At 38.4% G+C, this 17,901-nt stretch overlaps 1 long non-coding RNA gene across 5 annotated transcripts in view; it reads left to right on the forward strand.

Annotated features, from left to right (window-relative positions):
* Positions 1-17,901, forward strand: part of LOC135966186 (uncharacterized) — a 336,730-nt gene that overhangs the window by 85,721 nt on the left and 233,108 nt on the right. For 3 of the 5 annotated variants that reach the window (XR_010579323.1, XR_010579322.1, XR_010579324.1), the window contains one exon: positions 813-1,070. The exons of the other annotated variants lie outside the window; for them this stretch is intronic. This is a non-coding gene — a long non-coding RNA (uncharacterized lncRNA). The remainder of the gene's footprint in view (positions 1-812; positions 1,071-17,901) is intronic. 5 annotated transcript variants of the gene reach the window in all.

Consider the following 17,901-nt stretch of genomic DNA (forward strand, 5'->3'; position numbering starts at 1 on the left):
TTCCAAGTGTCTACACTGTTGTTGTGAAATCCCCTCTTCTTGAATCTGGGCTGATTCTGTGACTTGTTTTCAACTAATAGAATGCAGTGGAAGTGATGCTGCATCCCTCCAAAGCTAAGTGAACAGAAACTTTGCTACAGTGTCTTGGGTCTTTTGGATTGCTCACTTGGGCAAAACCACAGGCTATATGAGATATCTGACAGACCTGAGACCACGACACTGTGAGGAAGTCCAAGCTACCTACACTGAGAGGCCACATGGGGAGAGAGGCAGAGGCTAGCTGACTCCCAACAGTTCCAGTCATCGTTGATAAGGTTCAGGCTTGTAAGTGAAAAGGCATTTTAGACATCCAGTCCAGTTTTGTCTTCATTTGATTCCAGCCCTTGCTGCCATGTGATTATAATTTCTTGAGAGATCCCAGTGAGACCACTCATTGAGCCAAGTTATTCTGCAGAACTGAGAAAGAAATAATCATAAAGTATTGGATTTAGCCACTAAGTTTTGGGGTGGTAACAATAGATATGAGAACAATAGAATAGACTCTAGAGTCTGTGGCCTTGGGTTAATTCCTCCTCTTACTAGCTTTGTGTTCTTGGGTACACTACCTGATACTTGGTGACTTAGTTTCCTCATTGATAGATGGGTGTCATAACAGCATTTGCCTTATAGGTTTGTTATAAGGATTAATTTAATTTATTACATGAAAAGGAGAGTTTGGCACTAGAAAGCATTCAATAAATAGCTGTTATCACTATTAACTATATCTGTCAATAAATCTTATTAATCCATTCAAATCTGTGTTTTTCTTAAAGGCTTCATGGATATTGAAAGAAACTGAGAATCACATTTGCATACTTCTGAGTCACTTGGAAACAAAAAACAAGTACAGTCTTGGATTCTGAGGGAACAAACATTAAAAATCACATTAGGAAGAGAATTCATAATGTAGGAACTCATCCTGGAATATTCTTCAGCAAAATACAGACAATAATAATAATACTCCATGAAGCTACCGTGGATATTGAATGAATTAATGAATCTAAAACCCTCAAAACCCTGCCTGGCCCAGAGTAAGTACTCTGTGTCTAGTTTACCTATTAATACTGTATTATTATTGTCCTCTATCTCACAATCTTCTTCCCAAGAGCCATCTCAGGATTTTCCCACCATTCATTAGAGACCAAGTGGTCTCTGCAAATGCCCAGGCTCCTGATTCCTAGTTTTATATGGACTGCAAAGCGGCTCCTCGTGCTGTTTTTAAGTTCCTTGACCTCCATAAGCTCTTTTTAGTGATGCTCAGAAGCTGGAACGGTTGAGTTTCAGATATAGATTGGAGAGCTTCCTTACTAACTCCAATAAAATAGCTCAGAGTTTGGCTCTCACTTTTAAATACTATGCAGATGGCGCTGAACCCCAGCCAAACTGGCGGCAACTTGATTTCCTCTGGTGAGTGCTGGTGGGGTGTCTACAGGATGGCATTCATTCCCATCTCCCGTCCCTTCTTTCTCCTCTCTCTCCTCTCTCTCATACACACACACACACTCATACTAGCATTCTGTATTTTTCCTTCTAGCCTGAGTATTTTTTATAATGACATGACCAGCAATAATTAATAAAATCATTGGTTTCCTGCCTGAACTTGTACTTATGTTAGCTATCTCATCGTGTGGAAATTTTCCCTTCAGCGCCAGATCAATAGCGTCCCCTTTGTGATTCCCCACTGCCAGGAGAGAAAATGTTCGCAAAAGGAGATCTAAGGAGCTTCCTACCGATTTAGAAGAGACAGAAGAAAGGACACTCTGTGCCAGCTGTGAAAGAAGCTCTTATATGCTGATAGGAATGTTATGAAATATCTGTACATTTGGAGCTTGTTTTCATGAGCCGTAAAACGTAACCGCATGGAGTGGATTTTTGAACACTCTTAAAATAAACATAAACTAGGCTTTGATAAAGGGACCCCTTTTTGTTTGATTTACTGTTTTCCTATAACAGTGTAATATTTTTGCATGCAGAAATGTTGTAGGCTCAAGAAAACATTAATCAAATAAAGTATGTGTAAGTGTGACGCAGGCACACCAGATGTACGAAGGGCCTGCAAGTGAACATTCCGGCACTTGTGCTAGATAATAAACCCTTTGGCCCTTACACGCAACCCCTGAAAATGAAACTGTCTAGTTACCCACATTATATTGGGTTTCTGTATTGATTTTTAGGCTAACGTGAAAAATTGAGTAGAATGTTATCTTATTTTGCTTTGGAATCAGAGAATGTCAGACTTGAAATACGCTTTGAGGGACCATTTAATGTGACCTCTATCATTTGGTTTTTAAATATTTTTAGACTTTGGAATAGGTTTGGATCGACTACTCAACTGCTTTATTACTTCAGACCAGTTATTTAAATTCCCTGAAGCTCAGTTTCCACATCTTTGAGATAAGCATTATAATTTCTACCTTGTTGTGATCTTCAGTATAGAAAGTACTCAGCATCCTGCCTCATATAAAATCGGTGCTCAGGAAATGGCAACTATGATCATTTTCTCCAGTAGATAAACCAGTACAGAATTATGTTGTCTAGACTGTTCTTTTTCATGTCCAAGCAAGATCTTGATGATTTAAAATTATTCATTTATTTTTGAAAGGAATAGTTGTATCAAAGTAACAAATGTTCATTTGACAAATAACACATAGTATTTGTCGGAGGACATACAATTCAGAGCAATAGTCACAGCTTTCCCCAGGCTGCTTGCACAGAGAGAAAGTCAACCATTTTCATTTTTAAGTTCCCTATTGACTATCTTCATATCTCTAGATAATTTTTTTTTTTACTTTTTAAAATTTCTAGATTCAACAACCTTATGCCACATTATTGAACACCTTCTGTGAAAGGTGCATATGTCGCTCACTGCATGTTGACCTCTCTAAATCCTGTTCTCAATATTTGTTAATTAGATTTTCATTATATATCATTATATACTTATATTCTTTAGTTTGTTATATTTATAACTTTAAAAATACACTTAAACTTCTATTTCTTGTTTCACTAAATTTTGACAATATTTCCTCACTCTGCAAACTTAATGATGGGAGTAATTTTGCCCCGATCTGCCACATCCCATATTCTGTCAGCTGCACTTTTGCTTTTATATTCTTGGGGTTGGTAATGTTTACAGTTTATCCTGCAATCACAGCTGAGAATTCTTATTCCAAGCTTTTCTATGTTCACCTAAAAATTAAAAAATGAATAGTTAAACATATACATGCATAAAATAATTATATATAAATATATATCTCTATATTAATATATATTCATATATTAATATAATATCTTTATATATATATATTATCTGTGAGTTTGTAAATGTTATTCCCTCTTGGGCCAGGTCAGGTCCAATGTCCCAAGCCAGTAGAAGGAGACTATTGCTAGCATGAAGATCAAGTGAATTTTCTTTTCTTGTAATCAGTTAGACCAGCCATCTCCAACCTTTTGGCATCAGGGACCAGTTTCACGAAAGATAATTTTTCCACAGATGAGGGTGGCGGTGGGGTGGTGGAGGAGGGTGATTTGGGGATGAAACTATTCCATCTCAGATCGTCAGGCATTAGATTCTCACAAGAAGCATGCAACCTAGATCCCTCACATGCACAGTCCACAACAGGGTTCCTTCTCCTATAAGAATGTAATGCCACTGCTGATTTACAGGAGGTGGGGATCAGTCAGTAATGCTTGCCCACCACTGTGCGGGCAGGGGGCCTGGGACCCCTGCATTAACCACATTTTTGTTTGCATTATATTTAGTCTGAGACTTTCTGATAAAAATGTTCTGACATTTCATAAAGTTTTGACTTATCGTTTCTACGTAATTTACTTTGAATCCTGAGGCTTATGTATGCTCTTATTAATTATTTTTATCTGAGAGCTACTCTTTTCATTTTATGAAGCTTATCCTTTCTCCTCCTACTCTCCTTTGGCAGGGTTTCTCTCTACGACATGCTGTATTGCCATTCCTCAGGATTTGTCTACTATTCTGGGATGAATCTATAGCTTACCTCTTTAATATACAGAAGTATATGTTCAGCTAACTTTCTGAGAAAAATGAAAGGGTTTAAATTTTGTAAGCCCATGCATATATGTATATGTCTATAACTTCCCCTCATACTTGGTTGGTACTTTAGTTGGGTATGGAATTCTAGGTTGGAAATAATTTTCCTTTGGAATTTTAAAGGCATCGCTTCATTGCCTTCTAGCCTCCATGTTGCTGCTGAAAGTCTATTGCTTATCATATTTTTCTTCCTTTGTAGTTATTTATTGTCTCTGAAAGCTTTTAGGATTTTCTGTTTTTTCATTTGGATGTTCAAATGTCTCAAAAATCTGTTTAGGTGGTGAGCCTTTTATAATTTAATGTGCTGGACACTTAAGCAAACTCCAACTGCAGACTTATGACTGCATTTAGTCTGGGAAAATCTCCTTTATTAGTTCCTTGATCATTTTTACTTCTACTTTGCTCACTATTTATCTCTAGGATGCCTATATTGCAAGTACTGAACTAAATATATATAGAGAGAGGTATGTGTGTGCGTGTGTGTGTATGTGTGTGTAATATTTTTCACTAATTTGTTTTCTGTTTGTTTCTTTGTTCTACATTCTGTAATATTTTCTTAACTGTATTACTTTTCTAATTAAAATTTTAAATTTCTCCAGTTAGTTTTCATTTCTGAGAGTTCTGCCTTGGTCTCTGATGAAGACTTTTTTATTGCAAACCATTCTTGTTTCATGGATGTAACATCTCTTTGGTCTCCTTGAATATTTGCTAGGTGTTATATGTTTTCTTCCATTCCCTGAATTATCTCTGTTCATCTTAGTCTTTTTCTTCCATGCTACTGATTCTTCTCAAATATCTTGTTTTGCCCACTTATATTTTAAGAAGAAATACTATATATAGAATGGTGTGAGTTTCCTCTACTGTTCTATATGTAAGACAGTTTTCCCATTAAGTCCCTCTAGTAACTGGTGATTCTATGTGAAGTAAAGTGGAATAGGGTGAGTCGTGTCCTTTAGAAAACTTCACTTTAGAATGAGTGGGTAAAAACTCTTATTGACAAGTTAAGAACTCTCCAAATTCTAGAACTACAGCTGCTCCAAGAACCAATATCTTCACTTGACTCCTCAGCTTTCTACTGGCATTTTCTGCCACTTATTTACAGGACCCCTTTCCCACCCTGCCCTCCCCACCCACCGATAACCTTTTTTGTTTTTCGGCCTGGGAGTAAATGCCAACTGCTTGATGCAATAAAGATGCCTTCAATTAATTCTCAATGTTTCACCTCGTTTATAACTCCTTCCCTCCATAGAATTTTTGCAATTCTGAACTATTATAATAGAAGTCTGTCTATTATTTCAACAGCTCAGCATCCACCTTCTCCACAGATTTGAAGATAGAACAGTCTTGGGTATAGTGTTTCTCCATTGTTTCATTTTTTTTTTTTTTTTTTTTAAAGTCTAGGTTATATGACAATATATTCTCAGGGAATATAGTTGACCACAGTGTGTGCCCAATTTACCTTCTTGAACTAGAACTAGACTTAAGGGTTGAAAATTTTAACACTTACCCAGTTCTTTAAAGGATGGCTCAACTTAGTCACCTAAATTACAAAATTGTTACCAGGTTGAAGAACTCTAATTTTTTAATCTCATATTTACAAGATATAGGATCAAAACAATCTTTTTTCATTTTCTGCAGCTTTGTGAAACATTATTTAAAAACTACAATGCATCAGGCCGGGCGCGGTGGCTCAAGCCTGTAATCCCAGCACTTTGGGAGGCCGAGACGGGCGGATCACGAGGTCGGGAGATCGAGACCATCCTGGTTAACACGGTGAAACCCCGTCTCTACTAAAAAATACAAAAAACTAGCCGGGCGAGGTGGCAGGCGCCTGTAGTCCCAGCTACTCAGGAGGCTGAGGCAGGAGAATGGCGTGAACCCGGGAGGCGGAGCTTGCAGTGAGCTGAGATCCGGCCACTGCACTCCAGCCTGGGTGACAGCGCGAGACTCCGTCTCAAAAAAAAAAAAAAAAAAAAAAAAAAAAAAAAAAACAAAAACTACAATGCATCAATATGGATCTGTAAAACAAGTTGAAATCTTTACAGAGAAAAAATATTGATTAGATTTTTCAAGCCCTATACATCAATAAGCATAACCTGAACTTATTTAAATCTATATCTAGTTTATTTTCATAAGAATTCTCATGTAAGAATTGTAATGCTTGACAAAATTATCATCAACTGGTGAAATCATAATGGTAGGTTGTATTAAATTTGAAACTGGATAAATACTAAAAGAAAAAAGCTCCATTGGCCAAATCTACCTATCTGAGTTAGGTAAAATACCTATTAAGTACATGTATGAATGAATGCATATAAGAAGCAATATGAATTTGTCATTTTCCACTCCTTGTTCCAGTTAAGAGACAAGCAAATTTTAAAATTGACTTATGACTTTGTTAGAAAATGTAAGCATTATTTGGAAATCTCAGTATCACAAGAGAAACTTTTTTTTTTTTTGAGACGGAGTCTCGCTCTGTCGCCCAGGCTGGAGTGCAGTGGCGCGATCTCGGCTCACTGCAAGCTCCGCCTCCCGGGTTCACGCCATTCTCCTGCCTCAGCCTCCCGAGTAGCTGGGACTACAGGCGCCCACAACCGCGCCCGGCTAATTTTTTGTATTTTTAGTAGAGACGGGGTTTCACCGTGGTCTCGATCTCCTGACCTTGTGATCCGCCCGCCTCGGCCTCCCAAAGTGCTGGGATTACAGGCGTGAGCCACCGCGCCCGGCTCACAAGAGAAACTTTTATGTGACATCTGAGTTAAACTTTTCTAGCAATTGAAGTTCTCAAAAATATCTGGCCAAACGTAACTTACTTCTTCTTGATAATGGAGCCTGAAAAAGAAAATAACATATGCTATTTAAACTTCAAAATTAACATACTATTTTCTCTTGTTCTTTAGATGTTAACCACTTTGTTAATTAAAACTCCCAAAACCTGAATTGTTGGGTGACTCGATTTTCCATAGAAAAGTTTCCAAGATTGAATTTTCTGAAAATGGCATCTAAGATTACCTGGATCTAGTTCATGTTGTTCATTTTACAGGTAGCCAGGGGAGAGATTACGTGAAAGTTATTGCCCCTCAGTTACACAATAATTCAGCAAGACTGGAAATCTGTTATTTAAGAAATAATTTTAGCTTGCCGCTGAGGTTACAGAGCAATAAATGGCTCCTTTCTGGATCCTTAAAGTTTACCCAGCACATTTATGTTGCCATTTTTTTTTTTTTGCCTGGTGCACTTATGTATGAGTTAAATCAACATGACTGTATCACATTTACATTAAACCTCTTTCCTTATTTCTCCATCTTTTAAAAGTATTCTTTCTTTCTTCTATGATCTCTGTTTTCATTTTCATTTATTTTCTCTGCTGTCTTCATTTAGCTGTCACCTCTGCTGAAAACAGTTCAAATGTTTCTGTGTAGGTTTTTTCACTAAGAAGAAAAAATAATAATTTGGAATTAAATATTTGTTTTGATTTGAAATTAAAAACAAGCTTTTTAAAAAAGTTACTACTTTGTAAGTGATAAAGTACTATGAGAATGTCACATATTAGTATTAAATAGGGCTTAAATGATATAATCCAATTCAAGTTTGTATATGAAAATATCTTCGTGTTACCATTTAGAGTCTTGAAAAATGTGTAGGTTTTAAGTAGTATACTCTCAAGGAAAAATTTGACAAGCAAATCCTAATATCTTTAGCTTGATTTTTTGATTTAAATATTACTATGGATTTAAAATCTCTAAAGGATAACAAAGAGTACAAGGAGAATACTTAATAGTTATATTAGATATAACATACTTAATCATTCTAACACATATAATTGTATGTTAGATAAGAAATATATACTTTAGCCGGGCGCGGTGGCTCAAGCCTGTAATCCCAGCACTTTGGGAGGCCGAGACGGGTGGATCACGAGGTCAGGAGATCGAGACCATCCTGGCTAACACGGTGAAACCCCATCTCTACTAAAAAATACAAAAAACTAGCCGGGCGAGGTGGCGGGTGCCTGTAGTCCCAGCTACTCAGGAGGCTGAGGCAGGAGAATGGCGTAAACCCGAGAGGTGGAGCTTGCAGTGAGCTGAGATCCGGCCACTGCACCCCAGCCTGGGCGACAGAGCAAGACTCCATCTCAAAAAAAAAAAAGAAATATATACTTTAATTCCATATTATGAATAGGTAAGCAAAAATGTTCTTAAAGGAAAATAATTTTTAAGTGTAGAAAGGTTGTTTTGATCTTTTAATCCAAATTCCTTGATAATTTAGACTTTTACTATTGCCCAACTATTTTTATTTAATAATGTGATAACCTATAAAGCCACTAGTTTTATGGAAAAAATGTGTTTTTAAATATAAAGAGAACTTTATAGGAATTTTTTCTTTTAAATATGTTACTTTCTTTTAAAATAGGACATTTTAAAAAAGTAATTCAAATATGTAATCCCAAATTATGTTTTAAGGTATTTTTCAAGTTTCCATTCTGGGAATTTTGGGTACAGTTATAATGATAAAAAGCACATTCTCTTCATATTTTCTTTTAGACACTGGAATTGCTGATTTATTCAATTTCCAGGAAAATCATAAAATACTAAAGTGAAAAGATAGTCCACAATGGTTTACATGTCAAATTTGACATAAGCCACAAAAGTCTTTCTCTTACAAAGGTCCCCATACCTGAGCATTTCAAATACAACTTATTTATAATTGGAGAAACAGATTACAGTAAATACAAATAAGTAGAAACAACAAAAATAGAACTTGAGCAAATAAAAAGATATCCTCTGAAGACAATACCTGTGGGCAAACATTGTCTGCTTCTGTTACATGAAGCAGTCCTATCACCAGGCTGGGGAAAAACCTGGTGATTTTCCAGGGCAGAGGCATGGTGCAGAAGGAAGAGCAGGAATCTAGCCTGGATAGGGGCCCACCATGCCCACCGTTTTCCCCATGGGTCTGGCCAAATCAATGAAATGGACCAAATCTTAGTTTCCTCCTTTGAACAATGCGTTGAATATCTAACAGGTCCTAAAGGTCCGTGTTTATTAAATAAGAAATTACTTCAGAAATTGTTTGCCTAACTATAACGGGCAAAATGTAAGCAAAGTGTTACTAGAAAATCTTAACTGTAACAAAGGAGCTAAAGAGAAAAGTGAAGGAAAGAATAGCAAATAAAAAATAAAATTAGAGAAGGTAAACCATTTTTAAATTAAAGTGATTTTTGACATAATTTCAGTTCATAAACACATGTGGGTTTAGTTTTCTTTTAGACAAAGCATAGTGTAGAGTTCATTATAGATTTAGATTTATCATTCAATTCAATAAATTTTCTTGAATAAGATTACTTCTTGTTTATTCTTGCATAAAGGAAGAACTACTTGGGAATATTTTCATACTTTTCTACCAAAAGCTACTCAACAGGCTGAGGTGGGAGGACCACTTGAGCCTGGGAGGTTGAGGCTGCAGTGAGCCCACCAGTGTGCTCCAGCCTGGGCAACAAAGGGATACCCTGTCTAAAAAAAAAAAAAAAAAAAAGTGATTAAGATACTGTGTTTTAAATTGTAACTTTTTTTTTCATTTCACTTGAGAATTTCTAAACAAAATGTCCTTCATTTGCTGTGCTGAGACAATCTAACCATGTCCGGCATTGATTTTGGTTATTGTGGCTCTCCTTGCTTAGATATATAGAAGCCCAATAAAATTTGGTGGCATGTTTCTGTTGCCCCATCTCCAAAATGGCAATGCCCTCCTTCATCCTGAATTATTGTGCTGCCGTCCGAGACCCAATGTAAGTTAGGTTCTACCTCGACATGGCCAGTCAAGCAAATAAATAGGCATAAAATATAAGAAACATGTTTAAATTTTCATTCCTAAGGCAGAATAGAGCTGTCACATGGCAAAGTTCCAGATGAGTGCCTGGAATTGAGTAATGTGGTGGTGCTGACTAAATAGAAGGGTGTGTGTTTGGGGGCAGCCTGTACATTGGGAAGGGACTGGCTCTTTCTCCTCTCTTTACTACATGGCCCATTCTTACCACACTACTCTGTGCCATGTGGACCACATTTGTTGACATGGCTGGCCAGATGCCTGCTGTTGAAAGCATGTCCAGCCATGTGTCTCATCCTCACCCACCACTTTATTTTTGTTGCACTTTCAACCAGATTTTGTGGCTAATGATGATATAAACACTATGGTAGGGGAGATGCCAGTGGACTACTGTGCTTTTTCCTGTGAGCATTTAAAAAAATAATAAATTTTACAAACTTTTCCATTTATGCCAAAGCTGCATGATATTTAGAGTGTGCTTTGAAGAAAAAGGAGGTATAAAGAAGAGAGGTCAGGAAGGAGGACTTCTGGACACATAAAGCAAAGGCATGTCATTTGTTGCTATTGATTGATTCCCATGGCTCTCTGGCAGATTCTTCATTTTCCTTCCAACCATCCTTCTCTCAGTCCCACCACCCACAGTTACGCATTCATGCACTCACTGCGTATCCTGTTCTCCAACACTCACTTTCATATTAAGCTCCCTTGACACGCTAAAACTCTTGTAAAAATCAACTGTTTTTCAAATAACCTAACTCTGTAATACTTGTTTTATCCAACACATATTTGCACAAAGAGGCTATCCCAGAATAGAAGCTCATTTAGTGAATGTGAAACTGATATTATTTTTAGTAATTTATTAGAAGGCTGAAGAAAGAATGGGTGCTCAATAAAGTCTTGTTGAATTGGATTGAATTGAATTGATACCAGCTTAGAGACTAAGGACAGACATGACAGGATGGACGGGCCAGTCTAGGAAGCTGAAGAAACTGGCAGGATATGAGCAAAGGCATGATCAGACCTCAAGAGAACAAAGGGAGGACGTGAGACTTTGCTGCTGTATCAGCTCTCTCCTGTGTTACAAACCACACCAAATATAGTCACATAAACAACAACTATTATATTTGCTCACAATTCTATACGTTAATCACATTGGCTGAGTACAGCTGGGCAGTTCTTTTGCAACTCTGGCTGGGGTCACTCATGTGACTACAGTCATCTGATGGCTCAACTGGAGCTGGATGGTCTAAATGGCCTCACTACATGCCTAGCAATTGTTGCTGCCTGTTTTCTCATCCGAGCGTGTTTAGCAGGCTAACTCAGGCATTTTCATGTGATGCCTGCATTACCAGGGAACAAGCCCTAGTGCACAGGCACTTTTCAAGTCTTTGGTTATGTCATTTGGCTAATGTTCCATTGGCCAAAGCAAGACCCATGGCCAAGCTCAGAATCAGTGTGGGAGGGAATGATACAAGGGTCTAGATGAAAGAGGTATCATTCATTAAGGATCATTACTATGCCAATCTTCCACAGCTGTTATATTGTGTGACAAAAGTTTTGTTGATTGTTGCTTCTACTTCCCAGAGACTTCCTAGGACTTGGAATTAATATAGCTAAAATTTGAGTGCAACAAATTATGTCTTATGTAGTAGCACCTCTCACTCCTTCTCAGTAATGTTTCTGAAAGTTCATTTTCACCAGCCATAAATTTGCATATAAACCTGGAATTAGTAGTAGCTCTCCTCTATGATATATATTTTATTAAATTGCATTAGAATGCATTACATTTTAGGGCATTCTAGACAGGAAAAATACAGTGGTGGCACTGTTTGAAAGATTTAAATTGGCTGCCAACATTTGTTGGTGTACATTTTTCCAAGCATATACTGGAATGATAAGCACAAACAAAAGCTTGGGCTCCTGGCCTTTTAGATGTTCAAGTTGGCCTTTTAATTGTTGATTACATAATTATGGTACTTTATCACCTAATCTGTCCAAATATCTAGTATACTTTTTGGCATTCTTTATATTTTTACTTAGCAACCACTCAAGCATGTGTTGAAATCCAAGAGAGAACTATTGAACAATGGGTCCATAAACCCTGCAACTGAAGGGAGTAAATAGTTTTACAGAAGCAAGTTCAATTGCTTTTCATTACATGTCTCTGGGTGGTCAAATGCTCGGGCAGAAAATTAAACTTGCTTAAGCTGGCCACATTTACACTTCTCTGATTGAAACACAATCTTTCAATTTGTGTTAAATTACTATTGTAAAATAGTTTTATTATTTGCCAAGTGTTTCAGTGACATGAAAGGACAGATCGGCAGAGATCATTTATAGTTTAGTTCCCTAGCCACTCCCAACAGGTTACCTGGAAGCTTCTTGATTATACCATGGGCTGGATGGACTGGGAATGTGTATATATATATATCCTCTATCATCTTCCAAAACTTATATTAAAAAAAAAACAGGACTATGACTGCTGGCCATGGTTGTGTTGCTTTTTCCTCCTTTATTTTTTCCTTGGCAAATATTATTCACTGACAGATCAAACTTAGGGGCTATGAATAGTTAGCTCCATATGCATGCAGAGTTCTTCCTAAACCAACTTATTTGTGGTGCCAGATGTTATTATGCTTCTTGGAATGTAAGCTTAAAAAGTGATCTTGGTGTAAGTTAATAGACAATTCAGTGAGCAGGTGTTTCATTGATACGAGGGAGTAAGTAGATTTAACATATGGGAAGAATACGAATAACTGTGGCCAGAGAGCAGACTGTGATAGATTGTGAAAAGAACTCCAGTTCTTCCCCCTTCCCTGTTTCCACATATTTTACAATGTGACTTTGCAGCTGCTGCCATCAAGAGGCAGAGCCTCTTCCTCACCCTTTAAATCTGGACTGACCTTGTGACTTGCTTTAGTAATAGAATGCAGTGGATGTATCCTTATGCCAGTATCAAGCCCAAGTTTCAAGAGGCCTTGCACACATCTTTCTGTATGGTACCCCTTCTCTGTGGGATAGCCTGCTGAGTGAGGAAAGAATTGAGCCATTGCAGCCAATTCGCTGAGCTAGCCTAGACCAATCAGTCCTTAGCTCACTTGTGTCAGGAGGCAGAGAAATTCTAGGCACACAGGGGTGGGTCCCTGGCAAAGCCCCGCCCTCAAGCCAAAAAGCCTGAGACCACAGCCCAAAGTAAGAACTTACATCCCTGTTTACCGGCTCAAATGTTGCCTTTTTCTAAACCACCCATGGCCCACTCTGCCCCCATCCTGTGCCTATAAAGACCCCAGACTAAGCCAGCAGAGAGAAGCAGCTGGACGTTGAAGAGAAGTGACTTGACTTTGGAGGGACAGCTTGGTGGCATAACTTTGGAGAAGAATAATCTGGCCGGAGATGACCAGACTTCAGGGGAAGATTACCTTCCCGCTCCATCCCTTTTTCAGCTCCCTTTCCCCCTGAGAGCCACTTTCATCGGCAAGAAAATCTCCCACATTTACCATCCTTCAATTTTTCGTGTGACCTCAGTTTTCCTAGACGCCAGACAAGAGCTCGGGAGCTACAAATGAGGACACAAAAGGGCCCACTGAGCTGTTAACACTTAAAATACGTTACACTAAAAAGGCACTGTAACACACCCTCTGGGGTTTCAGGGGTTGTGGACACCCCCCAGATGCTGCCACTGGGCCCACACAGAGTTTGCTCCCGCCTGTGCCCAAAAGCACTGGCCCCAGCTCCTGCACCCGCTCACCTGCACTCTCCCTCCCACGAGGGGTGGAGCCTAGCGGGTTTGAGTGAGCGGAGTGTTCGCTCCTGCCAGCCCGGAAACAGCCAGCTGGTTCCGGTATTCACGCACTCGAGTTCCTGCCTCATTTGCTCACACTCTCCCTCCCTGCAGGAGTTGAAAACGGCGGCTGGGTAAATGAGGCACCCCTGTCAGGAGTCACTCAAAGAGTTCAGAGAAATATCCTGCCTCAAATTCAGACTTATAAGCAAAGACAAAAATAAGATAAATGATCCAGGCAACTGGTCAACACATAGACTTATGAGAAGTAATGAATGCTCGTTGTTTTAAGACACTTGGATTTATTGTATTGTAAAGCGAGAGCTGACGGATGCACCCTCTTCTCTCTCTAGCTGGTATGGAAAGCACTTTCTTTAGGACCTTTTATAAAAGATCAGCTGAAGAGTGTAGGCAGCATAGCTTACCCTAAACTGACTGATGATTCTCTTTCTTTGATTATACATTTAAGTGTTGGTTTGCTCATATAAAATTTCTTTCTGAAGGCAGGGCACTAAATATGTTTCTTTAAATCCTATACAAATCCCAGCAAAATGTCTCTAATGTACTGGGGTTTGAAAATTTTTTAGCACATTTTTACTTATATCCTTGTAAACATCTGTACATTTAGGAACATTATTGTTTAGCTCAGAGTAATAGGAGTCTGTCTGTCATTTGGGTAAAGTCTGTCGATCTCAGCCAGATTTGGCAAACCATTTTGCACATTTTCTGTGCCAATTACCCTGGGACAATGTGAAATGGGTTTGATAAAACACTTAGTTTCTACTCTTCCTCCAGACTTGTCCCAGCTAAGATCTTCTGGATTATCCAGCCAAATCGATGTAAGGCAAAGCTTCATTCTGCTTAGAGGTGCCATCAGTAATTTGCTGGGAAAGTAAAGGGTTAATTCCTGGGTGGGTGCTGATTCTGACAGCTTTTATGTGTCATAGTCAATCACAGTGAAGTCATTGCATTCTGCATACTGCCAGCTTCCTCTGGTAACTGATGAGGCACTTTTGGTAATAGCATTCTCATTTCCAGACATTGCCTGTTTTATCATTTGCAACTGTAGGATATTTTTGACATCCTTGTTTCTTTATGTAAGATCACAGTGACTTTATGTCAGTAAATTTGTCGGTGCACACTGGTCTGCTGTGACAGGAAAAGCACTAAATGGATGTAATTCAGTTTTAAATATAATTAATAAATTACTGGGAAATATTTCTATTGTGGATATCCTTACCTTTTGTCAAATACTGTAATCCATGTACTTAAAAAATAGCTAGTGTCAAGTGAATTTTTTATAAGAAGCAAGAATAGGCACCAGAAGTATGAAGTTGGTTTAGTGACAAGCACTTATTTTAAATAATGTCACTTTCTTTCTAAATTATGAATATCAGATATATAAACACACACATTAGATCTGTTTAATTACTTGTTATACTTCACATAGCAAAGCAGAAAGGTAAAGGGAACTTGCTGCTTGCCTAGTTTGAGTATCCTGAAGGTTACTTTTATTTCTATTTTTTTAGAAGAGAATCTGAAATCAGAGAAATTAAGTTATTTTCTCTAAGTAACTCAGGGAGGAAGAGGCAGATACAGGATTTGAATGATGTATGTATAGTGCCAAAGCTCTTTACCTTCTGCCTCTCTGCCCTCTGCCTAATTCCAGAAGTCTCTGAGATGATCCTTTCTGCATTTACTGTGATACTCATAGCCTGCCTGGCCTTCCCATTGCAATCCCTTGATCATACTTGCCAAGCTTGAGATTTTCAGATTTTTTGCTCCTGGAGTCTTCCAAGCTTAATTTTCCTTCCCCTGCACATTTATTTTCTGCCCTTCAAACCCTCCGTGGTTTGGTCAATTCTGCTGTCAAACAAGTTTCAGTTCAGACAATGTGGAGTATAAGGGTGGATTTTTCTGGGTTATTACTGGCTTGAAAAGAGCCACCTTAAATTTACCCTAGTCCTTTTTATAAGTGCCAAATCAAAAAATTCAGAAGTATGATTTCTTCCTGATGAATATGTATACATATATACACACACACGCTATATGTATATAATCAATTTGTGTAATGAAAGTTGCTCCTTTCTGGTACCTGACTGAATTAGGATAAACCCCCAGAGAAGCAAAATTAGAAGCAGTTTTTTCTTTTTAGAATTCCATCTCCAGGGCAGCTATGTACAGTTGTGAAAGTTGTGTATTACCTCTAGGGGGACATTATTCACATTTATAGTATGATAGGTTTTATGTATTGATTGGCAACAATTTTGAGGCAGATAGCAGTAAACAGTCTTGAGGAAGCTGCAGTTTTCTTTAAATCTCACAAAGGTATCATTTGGGCCAGCACTGCCTGCATGTTTTGAAGAATCATGGCAATCAAAGAATATCTTAAGACTCATTTTCCATGCCTCCTCTTAATACCTAGATAATTTTGGTAGGTATTAGTACTTTTTAAAATATGTATTATGTGGGAGGCTGAGGTGGGTGGATCATGAAATCAAGAGATCAAGACCATCCTAGCCAACATGGTGAAACCCCATCTCTACTAAAAGTACAAAAATTAGCTGAACATGGTGGCGTGTGACTGTAGTCCCAGCTACTCGGGAGGCTGGGGCAGAAGAATTGCTTGAACCCGGGTGGCAGAGGTTGCAGTGAGCTGAGATTGGGCCACTGCACTCCAGCCTGGCGACAGGGCGAGACACTGTCTCAAAAAAAAAAAAAAAAAAAAAAAAGTGTATCATGCACTAAGTTCTTGAGAAGTAAAATATTTTTGAGTCAGGTGAACCAAGATATCCAGGTTGATATACCCATGTATTATGGGGGCCTGGTAAGAAGCATTGTGGGCATGTAAGCGCATCAGGGTCTACCTAGAAGACAGCCAGAAAGACCTATGTTTGGGCAACTTTTGGGGCATCTAGATTCTTGTATAGGAAAAGGAAAATATGGTAAATAAAAGAACTATATTTTGAATGTGAGTGCAAAGTTTTCCACCAAATACCTGTTATAGTAACTGTTCTGGCTCCGTGTGTGTGTGTGTGTGTGTGTGTGTGTGATTGCTACTGTTGTAAAATATTTAACTTTAGATAAGACCATCAGAAGATAAGAAGATCCCCATTCTAACTTTTTCCACTTTATTCACAGAACTGAAATAAAATTAGTGATGCAAACCAAAGCTTTATTTTAGGAATAGTTTCTTTACATTCCATGTTAAATAGATTAAACAAAATGATCAGAAAGCTTTAAACATTTTTTTTCTTCCTTTGAGGTCAATACTAGGTTTGCCCAGTGGTCAGCTTTGCAAGCTATTTCACTCCTATTTTAATGGGCACATAAAGATCATTACATTAAAATTAATTCTCATCAGGGTTTCCAAGTATTCTACCCCCAGTTGAGATTTTAGGAAAGCTGTGCCATTCAAAGGTTGAGAAGAAACCCAAAGAAATCATTATATCAGGTTAGAGTTAAGAGATTTCCACACAGGAAAAGTAATTGAAAAGTATATATTTTGCATAATGAAATAGATGACAAACTGGGCAAGCTGGTCTATTAATGAGCCTCCTGTAAAGCCAAGAAGCCACTGAAGCCGGGAGTGAATGCATGAAGAGGAATCTCTGATCTCAACTTTTAACAATCAATTTTAATCAAACCATTTGAGGCACTGAGTTCTTAGGGCCCTATGACGGTGAGGGCAATTTGAAAGAAGAATAAAAGAAGACGTTTTATATGAATTGCAAAGTAACATAATCAACTTGGCGTTGTGATCAGGGAAACTTAGTTTTACTTTGGATTCTACAGAATTCCACATTTATTAAGGCCGTGGTCACTTTGTCTATTATATCTTCCCTAAAAAATAGTTTTTAGGGCCGGGCGTGGTGGCTCACGCCTGTAATCCCAGCACTTTGGGAGGCCGAGACGGGCGGATCACGAGGTCAGGAGATCGAGACCATCCTGGCTAACACGGTGAAACCCTGTCTCTACTAAAAAATACAAAAAACTAGCCGGGCGAGGTGGCGGGCGCCTGTAGTCCCAGCTACTCGGGAGGCTGAGGCAGGAGAATGGCGTAAAACCCGGGAGGCGGAGCTTGCAGTGAGCTGAGATCCGGCCACTGCACTCCAGCCTGGGCGACAGAGCAAGACTCCGTCTCAAAAAAAAAAAAAAAAAATAGTTTTTAGTGGTGAGGTAATATGACCTTTGG

Source organism: Macaca fascicularis, chromosome 11, assembly GCF_037993035.2.
Source record: "Macaca fascicularis isolate 582-1 chromosome 11, T2T-MFA8v1.1".
In the NCBI taxonomy this organism is placed as follows: Eukaryota; Metazoa; Chordata; class Mammalia; order Primates; family Cercopithecidae; genus Macaca; species Macaca fascicularis.